This window comes from Triticum aestivum, chromosome 7A (genome assembly GCF_018294505.1).
Source record: "Triticum aestivum cultivar Chinese Spring chromosome 7A, IWGSC CS RefSeq v2.1, whole genome shotgun sequence".
Classification (NCBI taxonomy): Eukaryota; Viridiplantae; Streptophyta; class Magnoliopsida; order Poales; family Poaceae; genus Triticum; species Triticum aestivum.
The window spans coordinates 66,543,573-66,562,941 of record NC_057812.1 but is presented as its reverse complement, the minus strand read 5'-3'; the positions used below and the strand labels follow the sequence as shown (position 1 = coordinate 66,562,941).

Below are 19,369 nucleotides of genomic sequence, written 5' to 3'. Positions count from 1 at the left end.
AATTCAAAAAACAATTACTCTGGTTATAGGTGTTAGTTGGGCCACGCCTGGGACTGTAGCCCCAACTGCCCTAGGCCCAGTTCCGCCTTGCTCCCGCAAGCATCCGCAACTACGAGAAAAGTATTAAGAATAAATTTTAGTCATAGTATTAAACTTTCGGATCCAATTGGTCCCTTGCAGAATAGCGCATAAACCGGAGTTTAAGCTTCTGTCACTCTCGCAACCCATCATCTAATTGCTACTCCACAATGCATTCATTTATGCCCAAATATGGTGAAGTGTCATGCAGTCGACGTTCACGTGACACCACTAAGGGAATCACAACATACATACTATCAAAATATTGAGCACATATCAAGTTCACATGATTACTTGCAACATGGTTTCTCTCGTGACCTCAAGAACAAAAGTAACTACTCACAAATGATGCTCAAGATTAGAGGGGTATTAAATAGCATAATGGATCTGAACATATAATCTTTCACCAAATAAACCATATAGTAATCAACTACAAGATGTAATCAACACTACTAGTCACCCAGAAGCATCAATCTATAGTTCCGTAACAAGATTGAACACAAGAAATGAACTAGGGTTTGAGATGAGATGGTGCTGTTGAAGATGTTGATGGAGATTGCCCTCCCCAAGATGGGAGAGTTGTTGGTGATGATGAGGACGATGATTTCCCCCTCCGAGAGGGAAGTTCCCGGCGGAATCGCTCCGCCGGAGGGCAAAACTGCTCCTGCCCAAGTTCCGCCTTGAGACGGCGGCGCTTCGTCCCAAAAGTCATCTCCTTATTTTTTCTACTTCAAAATGACTTATATACCAGAAGATGAGCACCGGAGGTGGGCCTGGGTGAGCACAACCCACCAGGGCGTGCCCGGGCTCCCTGGCGCGCCCACGTGGGTTGTGCCCACCTGGTGGCCCCCCTCTGGTACTTATTTGCTTCAACATTCTTCATATATTCCATAAAAATTCTTCATGAAGTTTCAGCTTGTTTTGAGTTGTGCAGTGTACGTAGCTTAAGTAGCTTTTCCAGGTCCAGATTTCCAGCTGCCGGAATTTTCTCTCTTTGTGTGTACCTTGCAAATTATGAGAAAAAAGACATTAAAATTCCTCCAAAAATCATTATTATGCATAAAAACATCATAAATAACAGTAGAAAAACATGATGTAAAATGGATGTATCAGTCTACAGGTTAGATCTTTTCGATCTATGTTCCTCTTCATCGATGGCGGTTGTTGTTCTGGTGCACCGGTCTTATGGGGTCTTAGCACGACGACTTTCCGACTGTCTAGTACAATAAGATTTGCCCGGCTCCAATGAGGTAGGGGCGATGACAGTGGCGCACCTTCGACTTGCTTCAGCGATTGTAGTTGTCGCTAGATAGTCTACGAATTTAGATGTAATTTTTATTATTTGTGGTGTTTTTGTAATGCCATGATGTTTGATGAATAGATCGGAATTTTTTTTGAAAAAAAAGTTTAGTAGGCACGTGAATTGGCGAGACATACTCTCGCCTCTATGGGTCGCTCGCTATGGAGATAGGCAGCATAGTTGAGTAATCACTGTGCTTCGCCAATGAAAGTTCTGTTCTTGCAAAAAGGAAGTGGAAGAATCGTTTTTATTCACGAGATTTATTGTGCGTGCCTGCGTGCCTGCGTGCATCGATCATCATTGTATGCATGGGTGCATCTGCATACGTGCTCCGATGTACGTACGGTACGGTTGCATGTATACCACCACTATATACCCGGGGCGGCCAACTCCTGAACGAAGACATCGGCGTGCTCCGGCTTGACGCACTGGGACACGACTTTGACACCGTCCTTCCCCTTGCACGGCGGACACAAAATGCAGAGGTTCACCGCCGTCTGCTCCGGCTTGCACATCGGTGGCATCACCCGCGCTGGACTCTCACGCCCGAAGTCCACCGCGTCGAACCCAATGTTCCTCCAGCTCGTCACAGCCAGCGTGTTGTACTTGGAGTAGCTCGGCGGGGGCGTCTGCTGCTGCCGCCGATGATCCCCACCACCATCGGCGCCCCCACCGCCGTTCATGAGTATGTCCTCCTTGGCAAACCTGATGAGCTTTACCAGGTCCTTGACGTCGCCGCTCGCCACCGCGCCGCTCCTCGCTTGGACCGTCTGCCCCATCAGGCAGTTGCCGTAGTAGCCGCGCTTGGCGCCCACGAGCCCTCGAATGTTGCTCGTGAAGACGAGGGGCGCGGGCGCGTAGGGGTCGGAGATGACCGCGCGGGTGCGGCACTGCCAGATAAGCGCGACAATGGCGTCGAACACCGTGCAGTCGCTGCCGCACTCTGCTTTGATGCGGTTGATCAAGCTCCATGGGACGTTGACGTCGAGGCTCGCCATTTCCTCCATTCTGATGCGCATCCCGGACCGCACTGCGGCGACCATCGGCGGCGGGAGGCGCGGGAGGGAGCTGTCCGCTTCGGATCTGGCCGGGACGACGGACGGCGCTGGCATCCCACGGGCGAGCTCGCCGACGGCCTGCGGGAACTGCGCCATCCCGGTGTCGTCGGCCGCGACGTGGTTCCACGTCACCCCGACGACGAACCCACCGCAGGCGAACTCGGTCACCTGCACCAGCAGCAAGGCGTCGCTGGGGCGGCAGTACGCGGCAGGGTAGCGGACGGCGAGGTCCCCGAAGAGCAGCGGCCACGTCGCGACTTGGTCCAGGGCACAGCTAGCACACGCTCCCACGAACGGCACGCCCTCGCCCGTGCACGAGATGTGGATCGGCTCCCCGTCGGCTCCGGCGACGAGGCGGCCGGCCATTGGGTGATAGTGCACCAGTGCCTGCGAGAGGGCCTTCCTGATGGTCTCCACGGGTCGTCGATTGGCTGGTCGAAGACGAGGAGCAGCTGGACCGGAATGGGGGCGAAGCACTTGTCGAAGGAGGAGAGGTTGATCACGCCGCCGGTCGCCGTCCTCAGCTCCGACGGGGCCACGACCACCACCGGCGATGAGTTGGTCACTGCGATGCTCATTATGCTGTGATTGTTCACACTTATAATTCGAAAGATGTTGTCCTGTGTGCCTTTAAAGTTACCTAGCACAGTGACATCTGGTCAATGTATTTAGCACCAAGTTAGTGCTAGATACATCCATTTAAGATACTCTCTCCTTCCATCTATATAGGGTCTAATACGTTTTTCGAGGCTAACTTTGATCAAATACTAGGGCAATAATATATGACATGCAACTTACATAAAGCACATCGTTAAATTCGTGTGTGAAAGGAGCTTTCAATGATATAATTTTCACATTGTGCATGTCATATACTATTAATCTTGTCAATAGTCAAAGGCGGTCTTAAAAAATGCATTACGCCCTATATAGATGAAAGGAGGGAGTACAAACTTGGGACAAGCTTTTCCGGACGGAGGGAGTAATTATAACGTAACTTTTCATTGAAATGGGCGAGATCATTTGAAATAAGAAAAAAAATGGGTTTTTCATGAGTGAAATATTGTTTTCCCAATGACTGAAAGTATTTTCTTAAATGAGTAAATTCAGTTTTTTAGAATGCGTGAGATATGTTTTTTTCAAATGAGTGAAATCTGTTTTTAAAAATGAGTGAAATTATGTTTTTTATGAAACATATTTCAATGTATTTTTCAAGTTTGTTTATTCTGGTGTGTGAAAAGATGCAAAACTTGTTATCTACAAAATGTGAAACTCATATTTGTCAACATGTTAACCTTATTTCACTCAACTTATTGAAATTTCAAGGAAATCGGTTTTTGGAACTGAGTCAAATTGGATTTTGAATATAATTGAAACACAACTTTTCATTGAAATGAGTGAAAATTATTTTCTGAAATGAGTGATATCCGTTTTATAAAATAATGAAATACATTTTCTAAAATGAGTGAAACTATGTTTTTGAGTAAAGTGAAATCAGTTAATTGAAATGAGTGAACTTGGTTTTTGGAAATCACTTCTTAAAAATGAGTGAAATATGTTTTTCTAAATCCCTAAAATCTGTTACTTGAATTACATGATTTTTTTTGAAAGGAGTGAACTATTATTTTTTAAATATGTGAAATCATTTTTTGATATGAGTGAAATCTATGTTTTGAATTGAGTCAAATTTGTTTTTTGAAATCAGTAAAATTAAAACTAGTTCAAATGTATCCATAACTGATCATATTCTAAAGATATTCTTGCTATGATTTAAAATATTTTTTTTTCCAAAAACGGGTTCTCATTCCAAAGATATACATTGTTGAAAAATTCTCAATGAAATTAAATGGAAGTATTTTGATGGGGGGAGATAGAATATTTTAACATGCATGCAATGATGCAATGTTGTGCTTCTCTCCACACATTCTCTCTCTCTCCTGACAAAAGTTGAAAAGACATGCAGAGGCCCCACATGTATTATCTTTGTATTCCATTCACATGTTCTATACCAGAAATAGTTGCACGAATCCCTAGAGTTGCGTGGACGGTTGATTCTTCACCGCTACATACTGGAACTGGTAAATTTACTTATTCGGCTACCCATGGTGGTGGTAGGTAGGAGGTGTACTATGGTAAGTTTAGGCCCACGAAGACTAATCAAAGGTGAGTGCGTCGATAGTCCACGGTGCATTGCTTCCGTTCATCCATGCGTTAATGGGTCTTTGGCGAGTTGGGCCCCATTTAGACTTTAGTTTCTTTTGCTTCTTGCCTTGATTGTTGACTAGCCCTTTATTTTGTATTCTCCTTTGACTTATTGACAATGGAATAATTGCTTAAAGTTTTGTTGACCATATTGGACCTTGTGGACTGATGACCCACAAGTATAGGGGTTCTATCGTAGTCCTTTCGATAAGTAAGAGTGTCAAACCCAATGAGGAGCAGAAAGAAATGATAAGCGGTTTTCAGTAAGGTATTCTCTGCAAGCACTGAAATTATAGGTAACAGATAGTTTTGTGATAAGATAATTGGTAACGAGCAACAAGTAACAAAAGTAAATAAAGTGCAGCAAGGTGGCCCAATCCTTTTTGTAGCAAAGGACAAGTCTGGACAAACTCTTATATGATGTAAAGCGCTCCCGAGGACACACGAGAATATAGTCAAACTAGTTTTCATCACGTTCATATGGTTCGCGTTCGGTACTTTGATAATTTGGTATGTGGGTGGACCGGTGCTTGCGTACTGCCCTTACTTGGACAAGCATCCCACTTATGATTAACCTTTATTGCAAGCATCCGCAACTACAACAAAAGTATTAAGGTAAACCTAACCATAGCATGAAACATATGGATCCAAATCAGCCCCTTAGGAAGCAACACATAAACTAGGGTTTAAGCTTCTGTCACTCTAGCAACAAATCATCTACTTATTACTTTCCAATGCCTTCCTCTAGGCCCAAATAATGGTGAAGTGTCATGTAGTCGACGTTCACATAACACCACTAGAGGAGAGACAACATACATCTCATCAAAATATCGAACGAATACCAAATTCATATGACTACTAATAGCAAGACTTCTCCCATGTCCTCAGGAACAAACGTAACTACTCACAAAGCATATTCATGTTCATAATCAGAGGGGTATTAATATGCATATAGGATCCGAACATATGATCTTCCACCAAGTAAACCAACTAGCATCAACTACAAGGAGTAATTAACACTACTAGCAACCCACAGGTACCAATCCCGGACTTGGAGACAAGAATTGGATACAAGAGATGAACTAGGGTTTGAGAGGAGTTGGTCTGGTGAAGATGTTGATGGAGATTGACCCCCTCCCGGTGAGAGGATTGTTGGTGATGACGATGGCGATGATTTCCCCCTCCCAGAGGGTAGTTTGCCCGGCAGAACAGCTCCGCCGGAGCCCTAGATTGGTTCCGCCAAGGTTCCGCCTCGTGGCGGCGGAGTCTCGTCCGGAAAGGTGAATTATGATTTTTTCCTCATCGAAAGACTCCATATAGCAGAAGATGGGCATCGGAGGGCCACCAGGGGGCCACGAGGTAGGGGCGCGCCCCCCACCCTCGTGGGCAGGGTGTGGCCCCCTGGTGAACTTCTTGCGCTCAGTATTTTTTATATATTCTGAAAATGAATTCCGTGAAGTTTCAGGACTTTTGGAGCTGTGCAGAATAGGTCTCTAATATTTGCTCCTTTTCCAGCCCAGAATCCCAGCTGCCGGCATTCTCCCTCTTTATGTAGACCTTGTAAAATAAGAGAGAATAGGCATACGTATTGTGACATAATGTGTAATAACAACCCATAATGCAATAAATATCGATATAAAATCATGATGCAGAATGGATGTATCAACTCCCCCAAGCTTAGACCTCGCTTGTCCTCAAGCGAAAGCCGAAATCGAAAAATATGTCCACATGTTTAGAGATAGAGGTGTCGATAAAAATAAAATACGGACATGAGGACATCATGATCATTCTTAGAACAGAAACTTTTATAATTCTCATTATATGATCTCTTATGCTAGAGTAATAATTCAATCACAATTTCAAGTATGAATCATAAACTTCATTGAAAACTAACAAACTATGATCTCAGTCATTGGAGCAATTGCAATTTATCATAACATAGGAAAGAGTCAATATAAGAGCTTTTCAGCAAGTCCATGATACTTCTCCAACGTATCTATAATTTTTGATTGCTCCATGCTATATTATCTACTGTTTTGGACATTATTGGGCTTTATTATCCACTTTTATATTATTTTTGGGACTAACCTATTAACTGGAGGCCCAACCCAGAATTGTTATTTTTTTGCTTGTTTTAGGGTTTCGAAGAAAAGGAATATCAAACGGAGTCCAAACGGAATGAAACCTTCGGGGACGTGATTTTCTCATCGAATACAACTCAGGAGACTTGGACCCTACGCCAAGACACGTAACAGGAGGCCACGAGGTAGGGGGGGCGCGCCTACCCCCCAGGCGCGCCCTCCACCCTTGTGGGCCCCCTGTTGCTCCACCGACGTACTTCTTCCTCCTATATATACCCACGTACCCCGAAACGATCAGATACAGAGCCAAAACCCTAATTCCACCGCTGTAACTTTCTGTATCCACGAGATCCCATCTTGGGGTCTGTTTCAGAGCTCCGCCGGAGGGGGCATCGATCACGGAGGGCTTCTACATCAACACCATAGCCTCTCCGATGAAGTGTGAGTAGTTTACTTCAGACCTACGGGTCCATAGTTAGTAGCTAGATGGCTTCTTCTCTCTTTTTGGATCTCAATACAATGTTCCCCCCCTCTCTTGTGGATCTCTATTCGATGTAATCTTCTTTTTGTGGTGTGTTTGTTGAGATCGATGAATTGTGGGTTTATGATCAAGTCTATCTATGAATAATATTTGAATCTTCTCTGAATTCTTTTATGTATGATTGATTATCTTTGCAAGTCTCTTCGAATTATCAGTTTGGTTTGGCCTACTAGATTGATCTTTCTTGCAATGGGAGAAGTGCTTAGCTTTGGGTTCAATCTTGCGGTGTCCTTTCCCGGTGACAGTAAGGGCAGCAAGGCACATATTGTATTGTTGCCATCGAGGATAACAAGAAGGGGTTTTCTTCATATTGCATGAGTCTATCCCTCTACATCATGTCATCTTGCTTAAGGCGTTACTCTGTTTTTAACTTAATACTCTAGATGCATGCTGGATAGCGGTCGATGAGTGGAGTAATAGTAGTAGATGCAGGCAGGAGTCGGTCTACTTGTCTCGGACGTGATGCCTATATACATGATCATACCTAGATATTCTCATAACTATGCTCAATTCTGTCAATTGCTCAACAGTAATTTGTTCACCCACCGTAGAATACTTATGCTCTCGAGAGAATCCACTAGTGAAACCTATGGCCCCCGGGTCAATCTTTATCATATCAATCTCCTACTACTTAGTTATTTACTTTGCCTTTATTTTATTTTGCATGTTTATCATAAAAATACCAAAAATATTATCTTATCATATCTATCAGATCTCACTCTCGTAAGTGGCCCTATAGGGATTGGCAACCCCTATTTGCGTTGGTTGCGAGGATTTATTTGTTTTGTGCAGGTGCGAGGGACTCGCGCGTAGCCTCCTACTGGATTGATACCTTGGTTCTCAAAAACTGAAGGAAATACTTACGCTACTTTGCTGCATCATCCCTTCCTCTTCGGGGAAAATCAACGCAGTGCTAAAAGAGGTAGCAAGAAGGATTTCTGGCGCCGTTGCCGGGGAGGTCTACGCAAAAGTCAACATACCAAGTACCCATCACATACCCTTATCTCCCGCATTACATTATTTGCCATTTGCCTCTCGTTTTCCCCACTTCACCATTGCCATTTTATTCGCCCTATCTCTCTATCCTTCCTCTATTTGCCTCTTTTTGTCCGCTTGCTTTTTGCTTGCTTGTGTGTTAGTTTGCTTGCTTGTCGTTACGGCTAGTTTCTTTACCTTCTGCCTCTATGTCTGAAATTGGGGATACTATTGTCGATAATAATTTTGATGCTCCTACTAAAGAACTCACTATCTCACATATAAAAAGATTCCGTGTTGGTAGTGGTAATATTATTGGAAAAGGAGTTATTCAAGATTTCTTTACTTGTGCCGGTGCTTTACCCTCTATGGGTAGTTCTATCCTTCATAGAACTAGTAGTCTTGCGGACGCTATTGCCATGCTTATAGTTGAACTTGAACGGCAATTCATGCACATGCATCCTTCCATACAAAGGATTTTCCTAGAATTTTCTAATATTGAGCATTCTTCTGTTAAGCGTGCCGTTACTATCTTTTTGGCTCATGAGTTTCGATTCATAATAAAAGAGGCCAAAGAAATCTTTGCGCATTATAGGGTGGACGCTTGCCGTCCTCCCATAGAGGCCATCCTCTTTGATCAAGAAGAAATAATGCGTTTTCAATCTCTAGACTATGTTGCTTTTAATGAAAATCTTAGAAAAAGGGTGCCTACCAATGTTTTAGTTGATAGAATTTTCTGAACTTAATGATGATTTGGCTATTCGAAATAATGAATTGGGATATTCTCTTGAATATAGGCTCACAAAGTTCTGTCAAAAGAATGCTTATAATGATGAATTGGTTGTGCAATATGAAGGACCGAAGGAGGAACCTATACCTCCCAAGGTTGATCTTGGAGACTTTTGTCCCAATAAATTTAGCCCTTTTGATTACTTTTGCTTGCCTCAAAGAAAACTTGCCGCTGAACATAGAGAATATGAAATGAGTTTTAATAATCTATCTTACTATTATGGCAATACCTAGATCTATTCTTGCTTGTTATGCCTAGCTAGGGGCGTTAAACGATAGCGCTTGTTGGGAGGCAACCCAATTTTATTTTTATTCCTTGCTTTTTGCTCCTGTTTAGTAATAAATAAATTATCTAGCCTCTGTTTTGGTTGTGTTTTTTGTGTTTAATTAGTGATTGTGCCAAGTAGAACCGTTGGGAAGACTTGGGGAAAGTCTTGTTGAACTTGCTGTAAAAAACAGAAACTTTAGCGCTCACGAGAACTGCTGTCATTTTTATTTGGAGAGTGCTATTTAGTTAATTATTTTTGAAGATGATTAATAGATAAATTACTCACGTCCAGCAATTTATTTTAGAATTTTTGGGGTTCCAGATCTTCCGCTAGCTACAGATTACTACAGACTGTTCTGTTTTTGACAGATTCTGTTTTTCGTGTGTTGTTTGCTTATTTTGATGAATCTATGGCTAGTAAAATAGTTTATAAACCATAGATAAGTTGGAATACAGTAGGTATAACACCCATATAAATAAATAATGAGTTCATTACAGTACCTTGAAGTGGTCTTTTGTTTTCTTTCGCTAACGGAGCTCACGAGATTTTTTACTTTAAGTTTTGTGTTGTGAAGTTTTCAAGTTTTGGGTAAAGATTTGATGGATTATGGAACAAGGAGTGGCAAGAGCCTAAGCTTGGGGATGCCCATGGCACCCCCAAGATAATCTAAGGACACCTAAAAGCCAAAGCTTGGGGATGCCCCGGAAGGCATCCCCTCTTTCGTCTACTTCTATCGGTAACTTTACTTGGAGCTATATTTTTATTCGCCACATGATATGTGTTTTGCTTGGAGCGTCTTGTATTATTTGAGTCTTTGCTTGTTAGTTTACCACAATCATCCTTGCTGTACACACCTTTTGAGAGAGCCATACATGATTTGGAATTTGTTAGAATACTCTATGTGCTTCGCTTATATCTTTTGAGTTATATAATTTTGCTCTAGTACTTCACTTATATCTTTTAGAGCACGGTGGTGGATTTGTTTTATAGAAACTATTGATCTCTCATGCTTCACTTAGATTATTTTGAGAGTCTTAATAGCATGGTAATTTGCTTAAAATCCTAATATGCTTGGTATGCAAGATTAATAATAAAACTTTCTTATGAGTGTGTTGAATACTATGATAAGTTTGATACTTGATAATTGTTTTGAGATATGGAGATGGTGATATTAAAGTCATGCTAGTTGAGTAGTTGTGAATTTGAGAAATACTTGTGTTGAAGCTTGTGATTCCCGTAGCATGCACGTATGGTGAACCATTATGTGATGAAGTCGGAGCATGATTTATTTATTGATTGTCTTCCTTATGAGTGGCGGTCGGGGACGAGCGATGGTCTTTTCCTACCAATCTATCCCCCTAGGAGCATGCACGTAATACTTTGCTTTGATAACTTGTAGATTTTTGCAATAAGTATATGAGTTCTTTATGACTAATGTTGAGTCCATGGATTATACGCACTCTCACCCTTCCACCTTTGCTAGCCTCTCTAATACCGCGCACCTTTCGCCGGTATCATACACCCACCATATACCTTCCTCAAAACAGCCACCATACCTACCTATTATGGCATTTCCATAGCCATTCCGAGATATATTGCCATGCAACTTTCCACCGTTCCGTTTATGACACACTCCATCATTGTCATATTGCTTAGCATGATCATGTAGTTGACATAGTATTTGTGGCAAAGCCACCATTCATAATTCTTTCATACATGTCACTCATGCATCATTGCATATCCCGGTACATCGCCGGAGGCATTCATATAGAGTCATATTTTGTTCTAAGTATCGAGTTGTAATTTGAGTTGTAAGAAAAATAAAAGTGTGATGATCATCATTATTAGAGCATTGTCCCAGTGAGGAAAGGATGATGGAGACTATGATTCCCCACAAGTCGGGATGAGACTCCGGACGAAAAATAAATAAAAGAGGCCAAAGAAGCCCAAATAAAAAAAGAGAAAGAAAAGAGGCCATAAAAAAGAGAAAAGGCCCAAATAAAAAAAAAAATGAGAGAAAAAGAGAGAAGGGACAATGTTACTATCCTTTTACCACACTTGTGCTTCAAAGTAGCACCATGATCTTCATAGTAGAGAGTCTCTCATGTTATCACTTTCATATACTAGTGGGAATTTTCATTATAGAACTTGGCTTGTATATTCCAATGATGGGCTTCCTCAAATTGCCCTAGGTCTTCATGAGCAAGCAAGTTGGATGCACACCCACTTAGTTTCTTTTTGAGCTTTCATATACTTATAGCTCTAGTGCATCCGTTGCATGGCAATCCCTACTCACTCACATTGATATCTATTGATGGGCATCTCCATAGCCCGTTGATACGCCTAGTTGATGTGAGACTATCTTCTCCTTTTTGTCTTCTCCACAACCACCACTCTATTCCACCTATAGTGCTATATCCATGGCTCACGCTCATGTATTGCGTGAAGATTGAAAAAGTTTTGAGAATGTCAAAAGTATGAAACAATTGATTGGCTTCTCATCGGGGTTGTGCATGATTTAAATATTTTGTGTGGTGAAGATAGAGCATAGCCAGACTATATGATTTTGTAGGGATAACTTTCTTTAGCCATGTTATTTTGAGAAGACATAATTGCTTTGTTAGTATGCTTGAAGTATTATTATTTTCTATGTCAATATGAACTTTTGTCTTGAATCTTTTGGATCTGAATATTCATACCACAATTAAGAAGGATTACATTAAAATTATGCCAAGTAGCACTCCGCATCAAAAATTCTGTTTTTATCATTTACCTACTCGAGGACGAGCATGAATTAAGCTTGGGGATGCTTGATATGTCTCCAACGTATCTATAATTTTTGATTGCTCCATGCTATATTATCTACTATTTTGGACATTATTGGGCTTTATTATCCACTTTTATATTATTTTTGGGACTAACCTATTAACTGGAGGCCCAGCCCACAATTGCTGTTTTTTGCCTGTTTAGGGTTTCGAAGAAAAGGAATATCAAACGGAGTCCAAACAGAATGAAACCTTCGGGAACATGATTTTCTCATCGAATACAACTCATGAGACTTGGACCCTACATCAAGACACATAACAGGAGGCCATGAGGTAGGGGGGCGCGCCTACCTCCCCAGGCGCGCCCTCCACCCTCGTGGGCCCCCTGTTGCTCCACCGGCGTACTTCTTCCTCCTATATATACCCACGTACCCCCAAACGATCAGATGCGGAGCCAAAACCCTAATTCCACCACCGTAGCTTTCTTTATCCACGAGATCCCATCTTGGGGCCTGTTCCGGAGCTCCGCCGGAGGGGGCATCGAGCACGGAGGGCTTCTACATCAACACCATAGCCTCTCCATGAAGTGTGAGTAGTTTACTTCAGACCTACGGGTCCATAGTTAGTAGCTAGATGGCTTCTTCTCTCTTTTTGGATCTCAATACAATGTTCTCCCCCTCTCTTGTGGAGATCTATTCGATGTAATCTTTTTTTGCGGTGTGTTTGTTGAGACCGATGAATTGTGGGTTTATGATCAAGTCTATCTATGAATAATATTTGAATCTTCTCAGAATTCTTTTATGTATGATTGGTTATCTTTGCAAGTCTCTTCGAATTATCAGTTTGGTTTGGCCTACTAGATTGATCTTTCTTGCAATGGGAGAAGTGCTTAGCTTTGGGTTCAATCTTGCGGTGTCCTTTCCCGGTGACAGTAAGGGCAGCAAGGCACGTATTGTATTGTTGCCATCGAGGATAACAAGATGGGGTTTTCTTCATATTGCATGAGTCCATCCCTCTATATCATGTCATCTTGCTTAAGGCGTTACTTTGTTTTTAACTTAATACTCTAGATGCATGCTGGATAGCGGTCGATGAGTGGAGTAATAGTAGTAGATGCAGGCAGGAGTCGGTCTACTTGTCTCGGACGTGATTCCTATATACATGATCATACCTAGATATTCTCATAACTATGCTCAATTCTGTCAATTGCTCAACAGTAATTTGTTCACCCACCGTAGAATACTTATGCTCTCGAGAGAAGTCACTAGTGAAACCTATGGCCCTCGGGTCAATCTTTATCATATCAATCTCCTACTACTTAGTTATTTACTTTGCTATTTACTTTGCCTTTATTTTACTTTGCATCTTTATCATAAAAAATACCAAAAATATTATCTTATCATATCTATCAGATCTCACTCTCGTAAGTGGCCCTATAGGGATTGACAACCCCTATTTACGTTGGTTGTGAGGATTTATTTGTTTTGTGCAGGTGCGAGGGACTCGCGTGTAGCCTCCTACTGGATTGATACCTTGGTTCTCAAAAACTAAGGGAAATACTTATGCTACTTTGCTGCATCATCCCTTCCTCTTCGGGGAAAACCAACGCAGTGCTAAAAGAGGTAGCAGTCCACATACTCAACTATCATATAGTCTTTCACAATTGCTAACTCTCACGTGGTACTTATGGGTATGGAGTTTTAATCGGACACAGAGAAAGATAAGGGCTTATAGTTTTGCCTCCCAACGTTTTATCTCCAGGGTAATGTCAACAATAATAGTTCATGAAAACTCACATCCAATTAGCCATATATACCAGGATCTTTCCAACATATTGTGCTTGCCAAAGGATAAAATGCAAAAAGGAAAGGTGAAGATCACCATGACTCTTATGTAAGGTAGGAGATAAAAGTAAAAGATAGGCCCTTCGCAGAGGGAAGCGGAGGTTGTCATGCGCTTTTATGGTTGGATGCACAAAATCTTAATGCGAAAGAACGTCACTTTATATTGCCACTTGTGATATGGACCTTTATTATGTAGTCCGTCGCTTTTATTTCTTCCATATCACACGATCATATAAAGCTTATTTTCTCCCACACTAATAAGTCATACATAGTTATGACAACTTACTTGGAGGATCTTACTCAATCCATAGGTAGGTATGGTGGACTCTCATGGCAAAACTGGGTTTAGGGATATTTGGAAGCACAAGTAGTATCTCTACTTAGTGCAAAGAATTTGGCTAGCACGAGGGGGAAAGGCAAGCTCAACATGTTGGAGGATCCATGACAATATAATTTATCTCAGATGTAAGAAAACATAACCCATTACGTTGTCTTCCTTGTCCAACGTCAACCCTTTAGCATGTCATATTTTAATCAGTGCTCACAATCATAAAAGATGTCCAAGATAGTATATTTATATGTGAAGACCTCTCTTTCTTTATTACTTCCTATTAATTTCAACGATGACCAAAACTATGTTTGTCAACTCTCAACAACTTTTATTCATCATACTTTTTATATGTGAGCTCATCACTCTCCATAAGATCCATATGATCTCTTTGTTTCTTTTTATTCTTTTTCTCTTTTCTTTTATTCACTCAAGATCATGGCAAAATAATCAAGCCCTTGACTCAACACTAATCTTTATTATATATAGCTCACGGACTCGATTACATAGAAGGATCATAAAGCAAAACTCAAAGCTAGATCATGCTAAGAACTTTTATTCTACTAGATCAAAATATTACCAAAAGAATCGAACTAAGAAAAACAGTAAAGGTAAAAGTGATGGTGATACGATACCGGGGCACTCCCCCAAGCTTGGCAGTTGCCAAGGGGAGTTCCCATACCCATGTGATTATATCCCTTTTGCCGTTGAAGAAGTTGTTGGTGATGATGGATAGTCGCACATCGAGCGTAGAAGATCTTCCAACTTGCGGATAATGCCCTTGAGTGCAATGATATGCTCCTTCAACAAAACATTTTCACGTGTGAGATACTTATTTTGTATATGAGCTAACTCAATCATCTTGAAAGCTTCGATCTCAGTTGGGGTAAGATTGTGATCAAGTTGAAGGATGTCTTCTGTTGCCGGCACTTGGTCCTCCGTGGCCTTCTTGATCCCTTCATCCTTGTTGATCTCCATGGGTTCTTCTCTCTTCAGCTCTATCTTCATTAGCCAAGCATCGTTGCCCTCATGGTTGGAGGAGGAGGGAGACAACATAATGCCTGGCCTTGACAACCCTGACAGAAAGCAACTCGAAACAAAGACAAGAGATATTTGCGTGATACAGGAGTCAAAACGGAGTCCGGAGAGCACACGAGGTGCCCACGAGGCATGGGGGTGCACCCAGGGGGTAGGGCGCGCCCTCCACCCTCGTGGGGCCCTCGTGTCCTTCCCAGACTGCTTCTTATTTTCCTATTTTTCTAAATATTCCAAAATGGAAGAAAATTGCCATTAGAACGGTTTTGGAGTCTGTTTACTTACCGTACCACATACCTATTTCTTTTCGGAGTCTGAAACGTTCTGGAAAGTGTCCCTTATATATTCCTCCGGGGTTACAGTTTTAATAACATTGGTTTCAACATTTATAGGATTACCTGAGATATAATGTTTAATTCTTTGACCGTTCACCACCTTCGGATTTGTGCCTTCGAAGTTGTTGATTTTTATGGCACCGGAACGATAGACCTCCTCGATAACGTAAGGACCTTCCCATTTAGAGAGAAGTTTCCCTACAAAAAATCTTAAACGAGAGTTGTATAATAATACATAATCACCTACATTAAACTCACGCTTTTGTATTCTTTTGTCATGCCATCTTTTAACTTTTTATTTAAATAATTTGGCATTCTCATAGGCTTGGGTTCTCCATTCATCAAGTGAGCTAATGTAAAATAACCTCTTCTCACCGGCAAGTTTGAAATCATAGTTAAGCTCTTTAATAGCCCAATAAGCCTTATGTTCTAGTTCGAGAGGTAAGTGACATGCTTTTCCATAGACCATTTTATATGGAGACATACCCATAGGATTTTTATATGCAGTTCTATAAGCCCATAATGCATCATCAAGTTTCTTGGACCAATTCTTTCTAGATCTATTAACAGTCTTTTGCAAAATTAATTTGAGTTCTCTATTGCTCAATTCTACTTGACCACTAGACTTTGGGTGATAAGGAGATGCAATTCTATGATTAACATCATATTTAGCCAGCATTTTACAGAAAGCACCATGAATAAAGTGTGAACCACCATCAGTCATTAAATATCTAGGGACTCCAAACCTCGGAAAAATAACTTCTTTAAGCATCTTAATAGAGGTGTTGTGATCAGCACTACTAGTTGGAATAGCTTCTACCCACTTAGTAATGTAATCAACAGAAACTAAAATATGTGTATATCCATTAGAGGAAGGAAACCACCCCATATAATCAAAGCCCCAAACATCAAATGGTTCAGTAACAAGTGAATAATTCATAGGCATTTCTTGACGTCTACTAATATTACCAATTCTTTGACATTCATCACAAGATACAACAAACTTACGGGCATCCTTGAAGAGAGTAGGCCAATAAAAAACCAGATTGCAATACCTTATGTGCAGTTCTGTCTCCAGCGTGGTGTCCTCCATAAGCTTCAGAGTGACACTTGCGTAGGATCTGTTCCTGTTCATGCTCAGGTACACAACGTCTAATAACACCATCTACTCCTTCTTTATAAAGATGTGGGTCATCCCAGAAGTAATGTCATAAATCATAGAAAACCTTTTTCTTTTGCTGGTATGTGAAACTAGGTGGTATAAATTTAGCAACAATGTAATTAGTGTAATCAGCATACCATGGAGCAGTATGAGAAGCATTTATAAAATTTAATTGTTCATCAGGAAAGCTATCATCAATAGGTAGTGGGTCATCAAGAACATTCTCTAACCTAGACAGGTTATCTGCAACGGGGTTCTCAGCTCCCTTTCTATCAATAATATGCAAATCAAATTCTTGCCGCAAGAGAACCCATCTAATAAGTCTAGGTTTAGCATCTTTCTTTTCCATAAGATATTTAATAGCATCATGATCAGTGTGAATAGTTACTTTATAATCAACAATATAAGGTCTGAACTTATCACAAGCAAATACAACTGCTAAGAATTCTTTTTCAGTAGTAGCATAATTTCTCTGGGCATTGTCTAGAGTTTTACTAGCATATTGAATAACATTTAATTTCTTATCAACTCTTTGCCCTAGAACAACACCTACAACATAATCACTAGCATCACACATAATTTCAAAAGGTAAATTCCAATCAGGTGGTTGAACAATAGGTGTAGAGATCAATGCTTTCTTAAGTATTTCAAATGCTTCTATGCATTCATCATAAAAAACAAATGGTATATCTTTTTGTAATAAATTAGTCAAAGGCCGAGTAATTTTGGAGAAGTCCTTAATGAACCTTCTATAAAAACTGGCATGACCAAGGAAACTTCTTATACCTTTGATGTCCTTGGGACATGGCATCTTTTCAATAGCATCAACCTTGGCTTTATCAACTTCAGTACCTCTTTCAGAAACTTTATGCCCCAAGACAATACCTTCATTAACCATATAGTGGCACTTTTCCCAATTCAAGACAAGATTAGTTTCTTCACATCTCTGCAAAACTCGATCAAGGTTGCTTAGGCAATCATCAAAAGAGGATCCATAGACGGAGAAATCGTCCACGAAAACCTCATAAATCTTTTCACAAAAGTCAGAGAATATAGCCATCATGCATCTTTGAAAGGTAGCAGGTGCATTACATAAACCAAAAGGCATACGCCTATAAGCAAAAGTACCGAACGAGCAAGTAAAAGTGGTCTTAGATTGATCATCAGCTGACACAGGTATTTGAGAGAAACCAGAATAACCATCTAGAAAGCAAAAATGTGTATGTTTGGATAATCTTTCTAGCATTTAATCAATAAAAGGTAAGGGGTAATGATCCTTTTTAATAGCCTTATTTACTTTGCGGAAATCAATTACCATCCTATAACTTCTAATAATTCTTTGCGGAATCAATTCATCTTTATCATTAGGAACGACACTAATACCTCCCCCTTTAGGGACACAATGGAAAGGACTTACCCACTGACTATCAGCAACGGGATAAATTATACCTGCCTCAAGGATCTTTAGTATTTCCTTTCTTACCACTTCTTTCATCTTAGGATTCAGCCATCGTTGGTGATCACGAACTGGTTTGGCATCTTTCTCCAAATTTATTTTGTGTTGACATAGTGTGGGACTAATGCCCTTAAGATCATCGAGAGTATATCCAATAGCAGCACGGTGCTTCTTCAGAGTTTTTAATAATCTTTCTTCTTCATGCTCTGAAAGGTTAGCACTAATAATAACATGATATATCTTTTTCTCATCAAGATAAGCATATTTAAGAGTATCAGGTAACGGTTTGAGCTCAAACACGGGATCACCCTTGGGTGGAGGAGGATCCCCTAGGATTTCAACAGGTAAATTGTGTTTCAGGATGGGTTCCTGTTTAAAGAATACTTCATCTATTTCCCTTCTTTCATTCATAAACACATCATTTTCATGGTCTAGCAAATATTGTTCTAAAGGATCACTAGGAGGCACGACAATAGAAGCAAGACCAATAATTTCATCTTTACTAGGAAATTCCTCTTCATGGTGTTGTCTACGAAATTTAGAGAAATTAAATTCATGAGACATATCACCTAAACCAATAGTAACAACATCCTTTTCGCAATCTATCTTAGCATTAACTGTGTTCAAAAAGGGCCTACCAAATATAATGGGACAAAAGCTATCTTGTGGGGAACCAAGAACAAGAAAATCAGCAGGATATTTAGTTTTCCCACACAAGACTTCAACATCTCTAACAATCCCAATTGGTGAAATAGTATCTCTATTGGCAAGTTTAATTGTGACATCAATATCTTCTTTCTCAGCAGGTGCAATATCATGCATAATTTCTTTGTATAAGTCATGAGGTATAGCACTAGCACTGGCACCCATATCACATAAGCCATGATAACAATGATCTCCTATTTTAACAAAAATAACAGGCATGCCTACCACGGGTCTATGTTTATCTTTAGCACAAGGTTTGACAATTCTAGCGGTTTCATTACAGAAATGAATAACATGCCCATCAATATTATCAGCCAAGAGATCTTTAACAATAGCAATGTTAGGTTCAACTTTAATTTGCTCAGGAGGTGTATAAGTTCTAATATTGCTTTTACGAACCACAGTTGAAGCTTTAGCATGATCCTTTATCCTAACAGGGAAAGGTGGTT

At 40.7% G+C, this 19,369-nt stretch overlaps 1 pseudogene; it reads right to left on the bottom strand.

Moving 5' to 3' along the window:
• Nucleotides 1-1,746: 1,746 nt before the first annotated feature.
• LOC123153025 (acyl transferase 15-like) lies at nucleotides 1,747-3,020 on the bottom strand (annotated as a pseudogene).
• Nucleotides 3,021-19,369: the final 16,349 nt, after the last annotated feature.